Here is a 21039-nt window from a genome sequence, read left to right as displayed (position 1 = left end):
TAGGAAGGTGCTTCCATAAGAGTAATTTGGGCAAAAGGAAGGATTTTTTGTCAATGAGAGAGACAAAATGTAATCTCCTTCTATGGAGATCTTTCAAATAGCATCAGACACTGCCCTATCCAAGATAGTTCCTTTACAAACTTACTTGAGAGTGGGGAAGTGGAGGGGCATGTCAGGTAATCTCACAAAATACATTCCAGTCTGTTGATTCAGTGATTCTGGTTTAATTAGTTCCCTTCCTTTCTGCGCACCTTAATGTCTGGTTTCTCTTTCTTGGTGTCATTTTCCATCGGACGGGCCACTCTAATCTCACAATCCCAATGGCTCAAATATTTCTGCCCATAATGATTTCTTGAACTCTCTGCTGAAGTTTGAATACATCAATTAATCAATCATATTTGAGTGCTTATTGTGTATAGAGCACTGTTCTAACAAAGTACAATATAACAGAGTTGGTAGACATATTCCCTGCCCACAAAGAGCTTACGGTGTAGAGGGGGATACCGACATTAAAATAAAGTGTGGCAATGTACATAAGGGCTGCAGAGCTGAGTGTGGGGTGAATAAAGGGTACAAATCCAAGTTGCAAGGGTGATGCAGAATGGAGAGGGAATAGGGGAAATCAGGGAGTAGTCTGAGAAGACCTTTTGGAGAAGATCTGATTTCAATAAGCTTTTGAAGATGGAGAGGGTGATGGTCTGTCAAATATGAAGGGGGAAGGAGTTCAAGGCCAGAGGCAGGTTGTGGGAAAAGTGTTGATGACAAAATTGATGAGACCTAGGAATAGTGAGTAGAAAGAACTGTCTTGCTTTCTCTACAGATTCCACTTTTTTATTCCTTCTAGTTCATGACATTTCTGAGGAACATTAGCTGGCTAATGCCCTATTTCAATGCGGCTGGTGCTCCCATATTCCAAGTTTCCAACCTTTGGAAGTTCTCTGAGGATTGCTGTCACATGTCTTCGCCTCACCCACAGGCTGTCCCCTGGAAGAATCGGTGATGTCAGAGATAAACCAAGGGAAATCTCCAAAAATTATATCCTATCATTTCCCTCACCATGGAATAAGCTCTTAGCTTTGTTGTGGTTCTTAGCTCTGACTCAACATCTATAATCTGCCTAGAAAATCTCAGTCATGCAGAATATGTAAACAGTGGAATGGAGAGATAAAAGGACAAAAATGCTTTGGATAAGCAGGATTCCAAGAGGTGTTACCCAGCAAATTGTTCTGTAAATTATGAAGATAGAGCTCCAAGATCATGTCTGACTGGTCCTGGAAGTTAGTCCCATCCCAAGGTAGGACAACATGTTTGGGACTTCTAATGGTCATTAGTTTGAAAGAGGTGGACTGAGATGACATTTTAGTACCCTGTCTCGAGGAAATTCAACTCCCTTACCAGAGCTGGTCTAACGGGGCTAGAGAAGCAGCATGGCCTAGTGGAAAGACCATGGGCCTAGGAGTCAGAGGATCTGTGTTTTAATTCTAGCTCTGCCATTGGCCTGCTGTGTGACCTTGGGCATGTCAACAATTTCCCTCTGCCTCAGTTTTCTCATCTGAAAAATGAGAATTAGATACTTATTCTTTCTACTTGGATGTTGAGACCCATGTGGGATGGCAACTATTTCTGATCTGATGATCTTGTACCTAACCCAGCATTTAGTATGGTGTTTGGCACATAGTAAGCACTTCTGCAATTGATTATTGCTTAATTCATGGGTGCACACAACCCATGGGAGCAAGAATCATTAAGCATCTGCCAGGCCTGCAGCTATCACACTATGCAATATTGCAAACCCTAGCTCTGCTCCTGTGACAATTTATTACTTTGACTCTTAGAATGAACAGTTCCTACCTCCCTTCTGGCTGTACCTCACTGTTCTCTCTCTCACCTCTGATATTTATTCAGAGAAATTAAACATCCAAAATATGAACATTCAGGGGTTATTGTGGAATTAGAGGTCTGGGATGTTTCAGAGATAAAGGAAGCTGCTGCTATTTTAAAGGAGAGTATGAACTCTGCATATTAAATTATTTCAAGGTCATTTCTAAAGCCTGATAAACTTTTTTAACCCTTAGCCTTGTTCAACTCCCCTTGAAATATTATGCAAAAGATAATGACTTCTGACTTTGGACATCTCCTACAGAAAGTCCCTGGACTGACTTTTCATCTCCCCAATCTAATTGCTTCCCCTCTGCAACACCTATGCACTTGACTTCATACTCAAGCACTTAGGTATTCACCCCACCCCCACAACACATCAATCAATCAATTGCAATCATATTTATTGAGTGCTTACTGTGTTCAGAGCACTGTATTAAGTACTTGGGAAAGTACAATATAACAATATTACAGACACATTGCCTGCCCATAGGGGGCTTATAGTCTAGAGGGGGAGACAGACATTAATTATAAATAAATAGATTGTGGATATGTACATAAGTGCTGTGAGGCTATAGTGTGGGACATGAATAACGGGAGCAAATCAGGGTGATGCAGAAGGAAGTGGGAGAAAAGCAAGTGAGGGCTTGGTCAGGGAAGACCTCTTGGAGGACATGTGCTTTCATCATGCTTTGAAGATGGGGAGAGTAATCATCTATCAGATATGAAGAGGGAGGGCATTCCAGGCAAGAGTCAGGAAGTGGGTGAGTGGTCTCTATCTTTAGGCTGGAAAGGATGGCGGGGGCTGAGGCAGGGTGGTCCCATGCTAGATCGTCAACTCCCTCTAGGAAAGGATGGTAGCTACTTACTCTATTTTACTTTACTGTACTCTCCTAATAGCTTGATACAGTGCTCTGTACACAGTAAGAGCTCAATAAATACCCTTGATTGATGAAGACTGAGTTTTGGAATTTCTGTCTGTCATCTTTCTGACCAGTATTCAACACTTTCTCCTCCCTCTGTTCAAAGTTCTTGTTCTACACTAATATATAGACCCAAGACATTGCTTAATGTGTGAATGTTTTGAGTATACCAAAGTAAGAGCAACTTATAGGAAAACATGAATATTCTGACTCATGATTTAAAAGTGAAAGGGACAGAAGGAATGAAAGGAAAAGAAAGAGGTAGGAGGAGGAGGTCAAGAAGATAAATTGCATTTAAAAAAATCCTCCAGCTTCCACTAATTCATTCCACCAACATTATGCCTGGAAGAGATTCTGTTCTTTGATGACTTATTTCAAGCTGTGAGAAGTCTCCGAACAGCTCTTCTTTCTGACAAACCTTGAATGGAAATGCAAGTGGCTTTCTTGAATGTCCCTGAGTCAGGCATGTACAGCAGGTCCTGGAAATCCACCCACTCTTACATGTTCCCCTTCTCCCTGAAATTAAAAAAAAAAATAGTTTTGAGCATCTTAATAGTCCACATTTCTTACTATGGGGCAGAAGCCTGGCCTCTTGCAAGAACCTGCTATAAAGCACTCCATTGCTCCAAATGATGAGGCTGAACTTCTGGCAGAGTTCAGAAACACCCCCCTTCCTGCCCCCTTTTAATGGAAAATAAAGCAAAGATGTTTTTGTATTTGAAGGCAGGAGAGAATAAACAACAGGGAGATTGTCATCACCTCGTTTGGTCCATCTTGAAATCTTGCTGGATTTAAAATAGCATGCCATCTGGTGAATCTGGGGAGATGGCATAGTTTAAAGGTCTCCAAGCACATGGCTGAACATTCAGATATAAACTTCTGATGTATGTGGTGACAAATAGAGCTTAGGGGTTATGGAGAAGGTACATGAATGGAAGAAATGATGTCCTTTAGGTTCACTTGTGAATTTCCAATTCAATGAAACTAAAACTGCTCTCTTTTTTTCTCACTGATTTTTCTGCCCTGTGTATAGTCGACACACCCTCAATCTTAAGAGACTTTACAGTGCAACCCTTCCTTGTCCCCACCTCTTGGGAGTCAGAGGTCATGAGTTCGAGTCCCAGCTCTGCCACTTGTCAGCTGTGTGACTGTGGGCAAGTCACTTAACTTATCTGGGCCTCAGTTACCTCATCTGTAAAATGGGGATTAACTGTGAGCCTCACGTGGGACAACCTGATGACCCTGTATCTCCCCCAGAGCTTAGAACAGTGCTCTGCACATAGTAAGCACTTAACAAATACCAACATTATTATTATTATTGTTCAGATGTGTGGGTCTTAGCTGCCTCTGCAGCTGTGTTTTTTGTTTTAGTTGTTAAAAGATGGTTTTTCTCTGTAATCCCCCAATATATTCCTCTGGGACAACACTCCCAGTAGGCAAGATAGCTTTAGGGTAATGACTGTGAAACTAGGTGTCAAGAGACAGCTAGTCATCTTCTCCATGCTTCAGTTTCCTCATCTGTAAAATGGGTGTAAGATATCTCCTCACCTATCCTATTAAAATGTGAGCCCTAAACTGGGCCAGGAATTGTGTCTGATTAAATTGCCCCAGTTGGAGGCAATAATTTTGCCTGGAGGAAGAGAGTGTGATTGAGAGTTAGGAGACCTGAATTCTAGACTCAGCACACCTCTGGCTTGCTGTGTGGTATTGAGTAAGTCACTTAACCTCTCTGGTCCTCAGTTTCGTCATCTGTAAAAAGGGAATAAGATATCTGGTCTCACTCCCCATAGACTGGGAGTACCACGTGGGATAAGGACTGTGTTTGGAATCAGAATATTTTGTATCTATTCTGGCACTTAGCCCGTAGTAAGTTCTGAAGATATATGAATGCATATACATATTGTTGTTACATTTAATCCAGATTTTGACACATAGTAACCCAAAGAAAACAATATATGAATCCTCCTTTTAACATGATGATTCTCCATTCAGAATGTCCAAAGAAGCTAAGTGATGCTGCTGCTGCTAACAATGATGATGATGATGACAGTGATCGTGATGCCGATGATGACAATAGTGTTGATGATAATGATGATGGCAATGCTGACTGACCTTGCTGAAATGTACGATACTACTACTTTACATGGTAATCTTCGAGACCATGTCTACACCAGCAAATTATACTATTAATGAAGGTCAGATTTCACTCTGTCCTCAATTACCCGCTTCATTTGCTAGAGTGAACCTGTCCTGCAGATATTCTAATGTCACAAAACTACTATCCCTGGCTACGTTAACCTTGTAAATAAGGCAATTCTTTATCCCACTTTCTTTTAAAACCATTCTGCTCTGCTCTGCTAGTTTGCAGGTACTAAATGAATGCACTCAGCATTTTTGACTACTTAGCCAGTCAAAATTGCTGCTCCTCTATTAATGGTGGAAAGACTGCTTGGTTATTCTACTGACTGTTTATAAAGGATAGGGACTAGGCTTCTGCTGAGCTAATAGTATATCTACTCTTTTCTGTTCATGAAGTTTCCAATAAGTTCAGTGGAATTAATGCCTTACAAGGAACCTTAGTTGGTGTTTTGTTTTATAACATGCCTTCAGCCACAGAAGTTCATTTATTCTAAGCACAACATGTGCTTCACTGGGCAACAGATTGCCTGAGCCACCTCTCCTTCACTATCCCACATCCATTTTCACCTTCCTTCTTGAGAAAGGGGGGAAGTAAGAGGAAGGAAATAACTCCAAAGTTTGTTATGCTTTCAACTACAAAATAAAACTAGTTTCCTGCAATATTAACATTACTTTGCTTTGGTCTCTGTTTCCTCTTCTGCTTGTTGTCAATAATTCTGCTCATTCCATGAATATTATGCTTACTTGCCAGAGCCCTTAATGTGACAGGAAGCTGATGTTTGAAAGTGCTATTACTTTCAACTACACATCATATTTAATTTATTACATAACTCTCTGTTACTGTTTTTATTGATGAATGCACAGTGTAAAATGATTATTTGTTAAAGATTTCACAGTAGTAAAAAATCTTTATGGCTCCAAAACTGTCTGTAAAGCATTTGTGAAGAAACTCCAAAGGGATAATATTTCTGCTTTTCTGCCCTCTGAACTCTCACTCTGTCCTGCCTCCAGCAAACTTTCCTGTCCTTTTTTTTCCTTCTCTTTTCTTCTTTTCAGAGGACACTGGGGTATAGCATGAGAGATGTGACTGGGGATATTGAGGCATAATCATTTTGCCTCTCACTTTCCACTTTGGGGTCTAGCTCTAGGGCAAAAGTAATGAATTGATGGCAAGATGGGGTATCTCTCAAAAGTGAGAAAATGGCTAATGAGTATAATTATAATTGTGATATTTGTTAAGTGCTTACTGTATGTCAAGTACTATTTTAATAATAATAATGATGGTATTTGTTAAGCACTTACTATGTTCCAAGCACTGCTCTAAGTGCTGGGGGAGATACAAGGTTATCAGGATGTCCCAGGTGGGGCTCACAGTCTTAATTCCCATTTTACAGATGAGGTAATTGAAGCACAGAGAAGTTAAGTAGCTTGTCCAAGGTCACACAGCAAACAAGTGGCAGAACCGGGATTAGAATCCACGACCTCTGACTCCCAAGTCCATGCTCTTGCCAATAGGCCAGGCTGCTTCTATAGCATGGGGTTATATACAAGATCATTGGATCAGGCAAAGTTCCTGTCCCACACTGGATCCACAGTCTAAGGTGAAAAGAGAACAAGTATTTTGTCCACATTTTACAGTTGAGGAAACTAAGGTACTTTTGCTCTCCTTAAAAATTAATCTCAGTGATGTTCAATGCCTCCCTCAATTAAGTCATCTCCCTCAACCTGTAACTCCTCAGCCTGCACTTTTCAATACTCCCAAACTCCCCTTGAAGCTGATCCATGATCTCAACTTTCCCACTTCTGAGCCCCTAGCCAAAAACTCCCTCCCCTCTATAATCTGTCAGATCACAGATTTGCCCTTCGCAAAGCCCCTCTAAAGCTCTATTTCCTCTAGGAAGCCATCCCTGATTAATCCACAACACTCCTGTCACATCAACCCAAACCACCATTAACATTTATATTTCATTGCTCTCCTCAGCACCTATGTATAATTAATTTGTATATTATTTATCTATTCAATTATTTATTCAGTTATTTCATCCTGATACATTTGTACTACTTCTTGTTCTATCCTTTTTCATTTCCTGCTCCCAGAATTAGCAAATGCTTTTTGATTGTCAGTCCATCAGTGATAAGTATTGAGTGCTTACTGTGTGCAGTGCACCGTAATAAGCACTTGGGAAAATTCAATACATCAGTCAGTAGGTACATTCCCTGCCCACAAAACAATTACAATCTAGTTCATTCATTCATTCATTCATTCATTCATTCATTCATTCATTCATTCATTCAATTCATGCAATAGTATTTATTGAGCACTTACTATGTGCAGAACACTGTATTAAGCGCTTGGAGTATACAATTCGGCAACAGAGACAATCCCTGACCAATAACGGGCTCACAGTCTTAACTATTTATTGAGCACTTACTGTGTGCAGAGCACTGTACTAAGTGCTTGGAAAGTACAATTTGGCAATAAAGAGACAATCCCTACCCAACAAAGTGCTCACAGACCAGTGGGATTGTCTGTTCACTTCATCAGAGTGTACGCTCTTCGGGGTCAGTGAATGTGTGCCTTACTTTTACTTGCTCTCCCAAGTGTTTTGCACTCAGAAGGTATCCAATAAATATCACTGATGATGATAATGGTGCTGAGAAGTCAGTGATGAGACGGACATGCAAGTGCATTTTCTCTGACACTGAGAAGTCTTCAAGATAATGCAGATAGCTTTAGTTCTTTTCCTCTGATTAGTTCTGGGAATGCACATGTAGCAGACCCACTTCCTTCTAGTCCACTTTATTCATTGTATGATATTTTATTCTAGAAATCACCTTTCCCTTACCAGTTAAAATGTTCTCATCCCAATCTGAACTAGGCGGAATCGGAGGGGAACATCGAGTTAAGCCAATGTTTTGAGCAGGAAACATGCCTATTTATTTTTATAGTTAACTCTCCCAAGAAGTTAGTACAGTGCTTTGCACACAATAAGCACTCAATAAACCCCGGCTCTGCCACTTGCCAGCTGTGTGACTGTGGGCAAGTCACTTAACTTCTCGGTGCCTCAGTTCCCTCATCTGTAAAATGGGGATTAAGACTGTGAGCCCCACGTGGGACAACCTGATTCCCCTGTGTCTACCCCAGCGCTTAGAACAGTGCTCAGCACATAGTAAGCGCTTAACAAATACCAACATTATTATTATTATTAAATATAAGTGAATGAATGAATTAATATTGGAATTACACTTCTCACGGTTCTCCAAATAATTGACTTTCATGTGGTTTGGAAAAGGAAGCAAAACCTGCCTGGTGGTAATGTAAGGGATCTTCGGGTTTATGCTGGTGCATTTGCTGGATTCTAAATTACAGCCAATTCTCAATTTTTCAGATACAGAGCATCTGGTTTAAGGATTTTTCCAGGCCCTTGTTTCCCTCTCCTTCCTCCTATTTCCTGCATTTTGGTCACTTCACTGCTGGCTAAGAACTTACTGAAGGGGGCATTGGGGTATGAGAAAAAAATTGATACCAAATTTAGATTGTATGATTCTTGGTGAATTTTATTTATACATGTTCATCTGTCATCAGCTACTGTGGATAACCAAGAGTGGATTCATTATTAAACCCCTTGTTTACATTTTCAAATTATTCTCAGTACAGCCTAAGGCTTCTCATCAAAGGTACTTCAAAAGTAATGTACTGAATCACTACTGACCTTACAAATATGTACTGAGTACCTAGCAAAACTAACTAGTTAAAAAAATTCTCATAACATAATTAATAGAAAGAGCGATGTATCTATAGCTATCCTTTGGGTTTGAAGTTGATGCTCCTGATGGAAAAAAATGTATCTGTTTTTGCAGGTGTGGCTGATAAGATCAATGCGTGACTGACAATTCCTTCTGCACCATGTACACAGATAGATTACCTTCTGCTGCAATGATGGGCTGATTGCCCAAGCTGCATGGCGCCTTTTTGCTTCTTTCTCAGAGCCACAATCTTCTCAAAACCTCAGCTCCAAGAAAATCACCCCACTTCTGATTGCTACACATCTGTCTGATCTGACATTTGCTGCTGTCTCCCCAGTGTCCCCTGCCACACAGTTTGCCGGTTAACTGTTATATTACAAACCTTTGCAGGAAACCAAGGGGAGGAGAATAGAAGGAAGCAGAGTACCCAAACAGCTGCTCTATGGTGAGTTGGAAAGGGTGTGTGTGTGTGTGTGTGTGTGTGTGTGCGTGCGCGTGCTGCATATGACACTGACTTGGTGACAGTGAGATTGCATTCACATATATGAGTATTAATGAGTGATAATCCCCTATACTCTTTGCCCAAGGAAATCAGCTCAGACCCCTTTCTGACCCATGCCATTCATATTGAGCAGGCACTGCATCCTCAGGTAAAGTGAGTCAAACCCGGAAGATTCTGTCAAATGATTCAGCTGCTTCTCCAGCGACAGGAAATCAGAGTGAGGTTACCTAACTTTCACAGACTGTTACTCAGGGTTGGGTTGTGGGGAATTATAGGTCATATGGCCCCAGGACAAATGGTTGATTTATTTTGCAGGAGCAAGGATAAGCTATGTTGGGCCCTCCATTCTCTCTTGCTCTGTCCTCCTGTTTCCCCCAACCAAGCATTGGTAGGGGGTTAGTGCGGGGTTTGTTTCGTGATTACTGTGTGCTAAGCACTATACTAAATGCTAGATTAGATACAATCTGGTCAGACACAGTCTGTCCCACAAGGGGCTCATGCTCTAAGGAGGACGAGGGATAACACATATTACATATCCATTTTACAGATGAGGAAACTGAGGCTCGGCCAATTGCTTGCTGTGAGACCTTAGGCAAGTCACTTAACTTTTCTGTGCCTCAGTTTTCTCTACTGTAAAATGGAGATAAAATACCTGTTTTTCCTCCTACTTAGATGGTGAGTCCCATGTGGGACAGGAACTGTGTCCAACCTGATTAACTTGTTTCTACCCTCTGCTTAGAACAATACTTGACCCAGAGTAAGCGCTAAGTAGGTACTATAAAAAAAAACAAAAAAACAGAGAAGTTAAGAGACTTGTTTAGGTCACACAGCAGGCAATTGGCAAAATCAGGATTAAAACCTAGGTCCCTTGTCTCCCACGCTCTTTCAACTAGACTTCTCTGATGCAGAAAAAATCTCTCTGGGAGACTTCATCAACAAAAGATCCTGCTTTTCCCTCACCTATTTTATGTCATTGGGGGAGTATGGCATTCAGATTGTCAGTAGGAGGTTTAGGGTGAATTTAAAGGGTAGAGTTTCCAATTAGAAGCTGCATTACAGTACAAATGTATAAGAATGATAATGACTGAATTGGAGAAGTTTATACTGCTCTCCACAGCTGTAAATGTTCTTTAGATTCAGAGGACTCTAGTGTTCAGAGCCATGAATCTGGTGCCTCACTAAATTTCCTCAAACTGTATTTCTTTTAGGGTCTATAAGACAGAAAAGAAAATAACAGTGAGTCTGATGAAAACATCCTCTCTACAGAAGCAAAACTCTAAAGACTAGAGTGAGAAGAGGAGAAAAAAGAAAATGCAGTGAAAAAGTAAATGTAAAAATGTCACTAATCACTAGAGTCAACCTTTAGAAATGCTCTCTGGGTGGAGAAGCAATTTAAGGAGATTGCATAAAGTGATGTGAAATGCATCCCTACTCCACAAGATTCAGAGAAACATGATAACTATAAATGCAATCAGCTACAAGCCAAGATCTTAGAAAACACCCCTTCTGTGGCCAGCGTAACCAGCCACTGGTTAAGGAACAAACTTGATCTTGAAATGCACACCATCTCCTCTCACTGTGGCCAGGCAAAAGCTGACAAGGAACTGGAATGATGAAGCCCAGCTCATTCCAGCAGCCAAGAAGCCGGCCCTCACGGGAACCACAGCAAGAGGAATGGAATAATTTCAGACATCTTCTCTCCAGTGTTTTCCATCTTGCGAACTTCATCTATTTTCTATTTTCATCTTTTCCCCTGACTTTCAATCAAGTAAAAACTTCACTCCATGGTAATGGCAGTTTCTTCCTGGAAAAGTTTAAGAGCAGGTAGGGTATCCCTTCTCCTTGAGTGTATAGTCCTATGAAGAAGAAGAGGGGACTAGATATCTTCTGAGCCTTCCTACTATATTGTGAAAGGAACCAACCCTCTATGCAGATTACTTAGAGAAGCACTGTAGCTTGGGAGTCAGAGGACATGGGTTCTAAACCTTACTTCACTTTCTGGCTGTGTGACATTGGGCAGGTCAGTTAGCTACTCTGTACCTCAGTTTCCTCATCTGTTAATTGAGGATTAAATACCTGTTCTCCCTCCTACCTAGACTGGCTATGTCCAACTTGATTATCTTATACCTACCCCACTGCTTACTTAGCTAAACAAATACCATCATTATTACAATGCTTGGCATACTGTAGGTTCTTAACAAATACTCCAACTATTACTAGTCTAATTATTTCATGTCTCATCCCTCCCCTAGAAGGCCTTCTCCAACTAAGCTGAGTTGCCAAGAGGTCTTTGAAACACGAATTCCACTTAAGGGATGATTTCTCTACCTCACAATCTCTGAATCTCTTCCCCAAATCAAATTCCAAGGTAATTAAGACAGAGAAGCCCTGTGAGTTTTCCTCTCACCTTCCTGCCACAATCCTTCTGGAATTTGCCAGATTTTATTACTCTACTGCATTTTTTATTTCTCTTCAAATTGGTTGCTTACTGCTGGGGACAAGGGATTGACCTCTAGTGGCAGCTGCCACAGTGAGAACTTTTGCTTCATTCCCATTCTGTTCTGAAGTGCAGCGCAACTCATTGAAAATCCATTAATTCTCTGTCTGCCCCATATCAGATTAAAACTTCTCTTCAAATAACATTTCAGATATCAGCTGGTTCTCCTTTATATCTTTCTTCCATAAAATTCCTCTCAGCTGCACACATACATACCAGTCCCATGGGTAATTCTCTTTTTATATGTTCTGTTGATTCTGGGGGAACTCAGATTCTCTCTCCTGGCTGTTTCCTCTTTCATAACCCAACTCTGTCTTGCCCTCCTGTCTCCCTTGTCCCTAACCTAGAAAAGGGAAGAATCAACAAATCAACATATCCTTTACCCAACCCACAGAGGATTATCTCCTTTACTCAATGTATTTTCCATGCTTCATCAACAAACACACTGATATCTTTCTATTTTACTGCCCTTCCACTTTGCTTTATCCTGCAGCTGATTTCTGTCTACCCAGCTTTTCCACTCCTTGGCTGAGTTTGGGGTATGCTAATGTTGGGAGAGATGGCAGAAATACTGACAGCCAAAGTCACATTTTATTCTAGGAAAGAAAAATAAAGCAGAGGAAATGAGCACAGAAGGTCAGTAAAGAGCATCAGGCTCAAAGCTTAGGAAATAGTAAAGTCCCATCATCTGTGGAGTGGGATCTGACTAAATTGAGGATTTTTATTATTGTGAAATGCTTCTGGAACAAACAGCTTCATAAGATCTTCCTAGTCAATCATATTTATTGAACATTTATGGGGTGCAGAGCACTGTACCAAGTGCCTGTGAGATTACAATACCATTGGTAGAGGCAATCCCTGCCCTCAAGGAGTTCATAATGTAGCAGAAATATTTGGATCAGACATGGTCTCTGTCCCACATGGAACTCATAGTCTAAAGTAGAGGGAGAAGTAGTATTTAACTCACATTTTACAGATGATGAAATTAAGGCGCAAAGAAGTTGAGTCACTTGCTCCAAATCACACAGCAGGCAAGTGGTAGATCTGGGATTAGACCCCAAGTCCTGTAACTACCAGGCCTATTTTCTTTTCACTAGACCATGCTGCTTCCATTCCTATGTGGCTAAAGATAATATTTTAATTCCCATTTTATAAAGGGGCAATCTCAGTCCCAAAGAGGTAAAGTAACACCCCAGGAGTCACAAAGCACAAGCAAATGAAAGTTGAATTTTAAAACTGTTCTTGAGTTCCTAGACATTTACATAAACTCATGCCATTCCCTTATTCTGGTGTGCACCAATGGAGAGACTGTTGTGACCATTAAGAGGTGAGTGTGCTGAAAGTGTCAGCTGTTAAAGGTGACAAGATGCCCAGCTTCCAGGAAAGGAGGTAGTGGAGGTACTGAAAATTCTCCAACTGATTACAGCAAAGGGAGTGACTAATACAGGTGAGGAAACAAGGATAACCTCAAAAGTCACAACAATCAATCAAACAATAGTACTTATTGAGTGCTGACTGCATGTAGAGCATGGTATTAAACATTTGGGAGAGTACAGTACAGCAGAGTTGGTAGACACATTACCTGCCCACATGAGTTTACAATCCAGAGGGGGAGACAGACATAAACATAAATAAATAGTTTCTAATATATAATTTTAGATAAGTATATAAGTGCTGTGGGACTGAGGGTGGAGCGAATACCAAATGCCTAAAGGTCATAGATTCTAGAGCTTAAAGAAAGAATAAGGGTGAGAGAGCTGGGGAAAAGAGGGCTTAATGGAGAAAAACCTCTAGGAGAAAATGTGATCTTAATAAGACTTTGAAGGTAGGGAGAGTGGTGGGCTGGTGTATATGGAGGGGGAGGGAGTTCCAGGCCAGAGGGAGGATATGGGAAGGAGATTGGTGGCAAGATAGTCAAGATCAGAGCACAGTGAGCAAGCTGCCTCTAGAGAAGCAGTGTATTGGCTGGGCTGTAGTAGTGAGGTAAGTAGAAATTATTGAAGAGTGGGGAAACATGACTCAGTGGTCTGTAGAAAAATGATCCAGACAGCAGAGTGGAGTGTGGACTGGAGTGGGGAAGAGATCGGAAGTCGGGAGGTCAGGAGGGAGTCAGATGAAGTAGTCAAGGCAAGATACGACAAGTGCTTGTATCAGTATAATAGGAGTTTGAATGGCAAGGAAGGGGTGGATTTGAATGATATTGTGAAGGTAGAAGTGACAGGATTTGTTGACTCATGACCTCCTTCTTGCCAAATCCAATGGCTCCTACTCTATCCTAATCCTCCCCGACCTCTCAGCTGCCTTTGACACTGTCAACCATCCCATTCTCCTCCACACTTTATCTCACCACGCCTTCATGGGCTCCGTCCTCTCCTGGTTCTCCTCTTATCTTTTTGGCCGTTCATTCTCGGTCTCCCTCGTGGGCAGCCTGGCTCAGTGGAAAGAGCACGGGCTTTGGAGTCAGGGCTCATGAGTTCGAATCCCAGCTCTGCCACTTGTCGGCTGTGTGACTGTGGGCAAGTCACTTAACTTCTCTGTGCCTCAGTTCCCTCATCTGTAAAATGGGGATTAAAACTGTGAGCCCCACGTGGGACAACCTGATTCCCCTATGTCTACCCCAGCGCTTAGAACAATGCTCGGCACGTAATAATTGCTTAACAAATACCAACATTATTATTATTATTATTATTATCTTCCTCCCCTTCCCATCCACTAAAGTAGGGATTCCTCAAGGGTCAGTTCTTGACCCTCTTCTGTTCTCCATTTATACTCACTCCCTTGGTGAACTCATTCACTCCCAAGGCTTCAATTATCATCTCTACACAGATGACACCCAAATCTACATCTCCTACCCAGTTGTCTCCCCCTCCCTCCAGGCTCGTATCGCCTCCTGCCTCCAGGACATCTCCACCTGAATGTCTGCCTGCCACCTAAAACTCAACATGTCTAAAACTGAGCTCCTTATCTTCCCTCCCAGGTCCTGTCCTCTTCCTGACTTCCCTGTCACTGTGGATGGTACTACCATCCTTCCCATCTCTCAAGCCCACAACCTTGGTGTCATCCTTGACTCAGCTCTCTCATTCACTCCACACATCCAATCCGTCACCAACACCTGCCAGTCTCGCCTTCACAATATCGCCAAGATCCACCCATTCCTCTCCATCCAAACTGCTATCATGCTGATACAAGCTCTCATAATATCCCGACTGGATTATTGTGTCAGCCTCCTCTCAGATCTCCCTTCCTCCTGTCTCTCCCCACTCCAGTCTATTCTTCATTCTGCTGCCTGGATCATCTTCCTACAGAAACACGCTGGATATGTCACTTCCCTCCTCAAAAACCTCCAGTGGTTGCCCATCAACCTTCACATGAAACAAAAACTCCTCACCCTTGGCTTCAAAGGTCTCCATCACCTTGCCCCTTCCTACTTCACCTCCCTTCTCTCTTTCTACTGCCCAACCCATATACTCCGCTCCTCTGCTGCTCACCTCCTCACGGTCCCCCGTTCACGCCTATCCCACCGTCGACCTCTGGCCCACGTCCTACCGCTGTCCTAGAATGTCCTCCCTCCTCACATCCACCAAACTAACTCTCTTCCCCTCTTCAAAGCCCTGAGAGCTCACTTCCTCTAGGAGTCCTTCCCAGACTGAGCTCCCCACTTCCCTCTGCTCCCCCTCCCCTCCTCCCACCCTCTGCTCTTCCCCCTTCCCCTCCCCTCAACACTGTGCTCATTTGTATATACTATTCATTACCCTATTTATTTTGTTAATGAGGTGTATATCTCCTTGATTCTATTTATCTTGATAATGTTGTCTTGTTTTGTTTTGTTCTGTTCTGTTTTGCTTTGCTGTCTGGCCCCCAGTTTAGACTGTGAGCCCATCATTGGGCAGGGATTGTCTCTGTTGCCCAATTGTACATTCCAAGTGCTTAGTACAGTGCTCTGCACATAGTAAGTGCTCAATAAATACTACTGAATGAATGAATGAATGACAGTGAATATATGGGTTGAATGAGAGACACGATTTGAGGACAAGGACAAGGTCATGGGTTTGAGATAAAGGGAAGATAGTGGTATTTTTTACAATGATGAGGGTCCCATGTGAAGGAGTCATTGATCCCTGCATAAGTCTGTGTCCAACTTGATTATCTTGAATCTACCCCTGTGCTTAGTGCAGTGCTTGGCATATTGTAAGCACTTAACAAATACCATAGTTTTTAAGGCAATAGGTGGGCCTCCCCTCCCTAAAGGGATTCTGGACTTGTAAGTGAGCTCACTGATATGAAAGCACAATGGGTAAAGAAAGTGCCATGCAAATTCAGTGTGTGGTTGCTATTATTATTATAGTAATTATAATTGCCATTGTTATTATCATTATTATCATTATGGTTATTGTCATCGTTTCTGCAAGGAGAAGGATGTTGGCAGGCATGAATCAAGGCAGTAGCTCACACTGCAGTCTGTTTCCCTCCCTGCAATTTCTTATAGAGTTGAGGAAAGAAGGTGAGTTCTGTGGATGAAGATAGGAATCTAGCTGAGCTAAAATAGCAACACCTGCTTAAATACTCACACTTGTTACCTTACTTAGGAATGTGCTGTGCCTTTAGGATAATGCACATGCCAATCTGAATGCCTAAAGAGCAAAATCATTTTTTAAATTTGCTTAATGATTTGAATCTCTGCCTGTTCCTTTTCTCCCCATCCCCTTCTCCCCACTCTTTTTGCAGCCCTCTCACTTCCCTTCTTTTTTGTCTCTGAACCCTCTTCAGTTTGCTCTTCACATTACCCCAAGGAGAAGAATTTTTTTCCCTCTTTCTGTGGGATGTACGGTGTCCATTGATATAGTTACTTACCATTGTTGGATTCTTAACGGGTCCAAGGTTAGCAGTGTTTCTCTTGTGGAACTCCAGCACTCAAATTGATCCCAGGGAGAGGGGCACATTGCAGGCTGGTTACGAAAGCTCAATCAGAATATGTTCAACCTATCGTTTGTTTCGTGTCCCTCCCTGCCATTGTCACTATGCTACCTCTTTCTTTTATTATCCCTTTGCTCATGCTCTTGCATTTTATTTCAATCAAGTCATGCCGTTTTTCATTTTCTTTATTCAGGGGGATGGATGGTAATGAGGAGCAGTGAGAGAGCATTGTCTGGGGTGGGAGGGAAGGAGAGGATGGGAGGTGAAGGAGGGGTTGTTAAGCCTGTACCTAGAGTTTGAGGGATGAGCTATTTTCAGTCTTCTTGGTCCTCTTCCAATATACTCTGAAGGTGCAATCAGGTGGATGACTGAAGAGCTATTGAATAATTAATCAATCATATTTATTGAGTGCTTACTGTGTGCTGAGCACTGTACTAAGTGCTTGGGAGAGTACAATATAACAGAGTTGGTAAATCCATTTCCTGTCCACAAAGAGCTTTCAGTCAGGAGGGGGAGACAGACATTAATAAAAATATATTACCAGCACATAGCCTGGGGCCTTGGGGTAGCGTAATTTAGGAGGGCTTTGTGTGGCCCCACAGGTCCTGGGGTATTGTCCCCCATCACCAACCTGAAACCACCATTCTGGGGCTTTTTCTCATATCAAAACTGGGTTCCCACCAATTCTGGCTTACTTTCAGCTTTGATCATTCCCCCTCCCCATTTCACTCATCCTCCTCCACTCCTCTTTTGTCCTTGCTATAGCCATGGTTTCTTTCAGACTTTCTCTCCGTTTCTCTGCTCCTCTGTGTCTTCCTCTTTATTGATTTATGTGGGGTCATTTTGTCCATGGAGAGAAAGAATGTCTTTGATATACTAAAGGAGCAGGCTAGGCACAAAAGCCATGCACTATTCTTATTTGATATGGACAGTTTTATTCCTATTCAATTCCCCAGTTATTCAAACAGCTGCAGATCTTTGAACTAAAAAAAAAAAAAAAGAACAAGCCAATGCCCTCATTCTTGTAAGCAAGATACCCAGACACAAATACACACACACACACATACACAGAGTTTTTTCATAGACTTCTGCATCCTCCCTTGCCTCTCTCTGAACTGTATTTAGATCATTAATAGCTCTTTGGGTCCGACCCGAGTCCGCCCTGTCTTTTATTAGTACTGAAACTTCGGAGAGGAAGAAAATGAACACTTTTGTATTTTGATGAATAAAGAGAAGAGCTAATCAATCAATCAGTGGTATTTTATTCAATACTTACTCTGTGCAATGCATTAAGCACTTGGGGAAGTTCAATACATTAGAGTTGGTATATGATTTCCCTGCCCACAAGCATCTTACAACCTGCAAGGAGAGGCAGTCATTAAGATAAATTATGTGTAGGGTAAATAGAGTAGAAGGATATACAAGTGTGATGTGGAGCTGGAGTACCAAAAGTGCTTAAAGGGTAATAATAATGTTGGTATTTGCTAAGTGCTTACTATGTGCCAAGTACTGTTCTAAGCACTGTGAGGGATACAAGGTAGTCAGATTGTCCCATGTAGGGCTCACAGTCTTCATCCCCATTTTACAGATGAGGTGACTGAGGCACAGAGAAGTTAAGTGACTTGCCCAAGGTCACACAGCTGACAAGTGGCAGAGTCGGCATTAGAACCCATGACCTCTGACTTCCAAGCTCGGGCTCTTTCCACTAAGCCATGCTGCTTCTCTGCATAATCGACGTGGAGGGAAGGACGGTTAGGGGAAATGAAGGTTAAGTCGGGAAGCACTAAAGTGAACACCCAGTTCCGAATATTCCCTTCTTCCCAAAAAAATCACTGATGACTTTGCATGTGTGTTCCATTCAAACAGTCCCCTCTGATGGCCAGACTCAGTATTACAACCTTGCCACCGGGTGCCCTCCAACTCAGGATGGAGGTCTGTATTTTCCAATCCTGACCTGCATAAAGCCTCTCATATGTTTCCCTAGGGACAAATCACAAGGCCTGAGGAGTGGACAGTAAAGAATTCCTATATCATTCTCTTTCTACTGTGTGTCTTCTCATAGAGGTGGGGAGTCTGATAAAATGCAGTAGCGACTTGGGGTAGTTTTATTTTAAATAGCGGCGAGACCATTTTAACCTCAACATGCTCCATTGTCCAGTCATAAACATCCTGGATGGCATCTCATCAGATTTCAGCTCTGACAAACTGATTTCTATTTTCCAGGAGCCTTGCAAAGCACTCCAGCTGAGAGCCGTGTCTTCCTATCACCCCACTCGCAATCACGTTTCCTGGAGAGGGAGAAGATGGAGGAACAGTTGGACTTGGTAGTGTCAGCTTCCATAATGGGGAAGATTGGTTTGACATTCAGAAAGCAAATACATTGTGCCTTTCTCTCAACTCCTTCTCTCCCTGCTCCTCCCACACCCAGTCTGGAATCTGAAAGCTACAGAAACATCACTACTGTTACAGAACCAAGCTATAATTTTCTGGCTAATGGAAGATGTATTGGCAAAAGTTGACATTAAGTGGAACTAATTACGCTGTAACTGCTAAATAACTAAGAAATAACTATCCTATAATTTATAGCACTGTGTGGACTGCTCAGCAAATTTGGAACTGCTGAACTGCAGAGCATTCAATGATGCATGGAGCTCCTAACTTGTCTCAGTCCAGGAGGACTCAGGAAATGCATAATCACGAGCTGAGCAAACACTCGGAATTGCAATTCCAAGTAATCTTTTCCTGCCTTTGGAAGAATGGCTCTGTCCTGATGCTCCTCTAATGGGAAGCTTCTCCCCCAAAATTGTATGACTTCCAGTTGCATACTGGAATTCTTCACCTCAGCTCTATTTTGTATTCAGGTAGAGATGGTGCAGATCAGCAAGGGATATATGACTATCTGAATATATTATGAACCGAAGAAAGAAAGGGGACAGGAAAAGAGAAAGGGAAGAGGAAGAACCAAGGGAGGAAATAAGGAAAGAAGGAAAGGGGGGGAAAGAAGAAAGGAAAGAAGGAAAGCAATAAGTAAAGGAAGGAAGGAGGAAAGAGAGGAAAAGTGCAAGGGGTGATGGTGGTGTAAGAGTACAAAAAAAATGAGAAAAAAATCAAGAGGTTAAGCCTATTATTTCTTTTACAAAGATAGATTCTGGGGGTTCAGAATGAACCCCAGGAACCATATAATAAAACCTCACTCATAAACGATTGTAGGCAGTTCTGAGTTTTATTTGTAATAATTTCTTTTTCAGCTTGGTTTCCCAAAGAAGGTTATATGAGTGTGGATTAAGGAGCTCAGGGGGAGGGAGGATGCTTTTTAAAGGGGTAGAGGGAACACATTTGTGAGTGCAGATGGGTGAGAAAAGTAGAGAGTGCCCAGGGAGGAAAGGAGGAGAAAGGGAGACAGAGGATAGGCAATGGGGAGGAAAGGGATGTGGGAGAGTGATAGAGAGGGAGAGGCGTAAGTCAGTGCTCGCCTCTGACTGATTTGTTCTGCCTCCATTATCATTCAGTAGAAAGACTCTTCCTTGCAAGAGGCTTTTCGAGAAAGCCTAATAATGTTCCACAGGTGAAGGAGTTATCTCAGCTTTTCTCTTTTTCAGCAAAGCTAACACTCTGTACATGAAATAAAGGTTATCTTGAAAAATAGGCGCTGCAACTGGCATACAAAGAAGCTTTTTCCTGTGACAAGGAGATTCTCCCTGAAAGGGACCGTGGCTTCTTTCCAGAGGGAAAAGTAAAATTAACTGCTTCCTCTTGTCTAGCTCTAAATTCCCCTCCTAATGAGTGCCAGGAAGGTCAGACCAGCTGGACAAATATCCCCAAACCCCTTTTAGCAGCAAGAGGGGGACACCCTAGAAAAAGGCCAAATCTGGAAATAGTTAGGAGGAAAAAAGCATTCTATATTTCTGATATCAGCAATGGCTCAAGTGGCATTGGAGAGGAGGGAGGGTGGAGAGAAAGGCAGTTCATAGGTAGGAAAATGCAGGCCCGAAGAGGCTTTATGAGATCCTTTTTAGATTGTCATGAATATGTTAATATTCAGAATAAAATGAACAAGTAAATGGGGACAATTTATAAAAACCTCCTCCCCACAATACATCTCACTCTCTCTTTCTATCTCTATCACACACACTTGCATATAATGTATGTGTTTGGTATGTCTAAATATGAAGATGCTCTCTATAGAAATATATGCAAAGATGAAGCTTCAGATATGTTGAAATATGTTGCCAATAACCCCCTTCTGTTGAGAGAGGACCCTCAGGAGCTACAGCCTTTTTTAAAAAAATGGTATTTGCTAAGTGCTTACTATTCATTCATTCATTCAACGGTATTTATTGAGTGCTTATTATGTGCCAGGCTCTGTACTAAGCACTGAGGTAGATACAAAATAATTGGATTAGACTTACTCCATGTCCCACAGGGCTCAAAGTCTCTTA

At 42.0% G+C, this 21039-nt stretch overlaps 1 long non-coding RNA gene across 1 annotated transcript; it reads left to right on the top strand.

Moving 5' to 3' along the window:
• Positions 1–4833: 4833 nt before the first annotated feature.
• Positions 4834–20245, top strand: LOC120638362. The gene is made up of 3 exons (XR_005659988.1): positions 4834–4996; positions 8802–9132; positions 18824–20245. It is a non-coding gene; the product is annotated as an uncharacterized LOC120638362 (long non-coding RNA).
• The last annotated feature ends 794 nt before the right edge of the window (positions 20246–21039 follow it).

Source organism: Ornithorhynchus anatinus, chromosome 4 (genome assembly GCF_004115215.2).
Source record: "Ornithorhynchus anatinus isolate Pmale09 chromosome 4, mOrnAna1.pri.v4, whole genome shotgun sequence".
Lineage (NCBI taxonomy): Eukaryota > Metazoa > Chordata > Mammalia > Monotremata > Ornithorhynchidae > Ornithorhynchus > Ornithorhynchus anatinus.
This window is presented reverse-complemented; position numbering and strand designations above follow the sequence as displayed.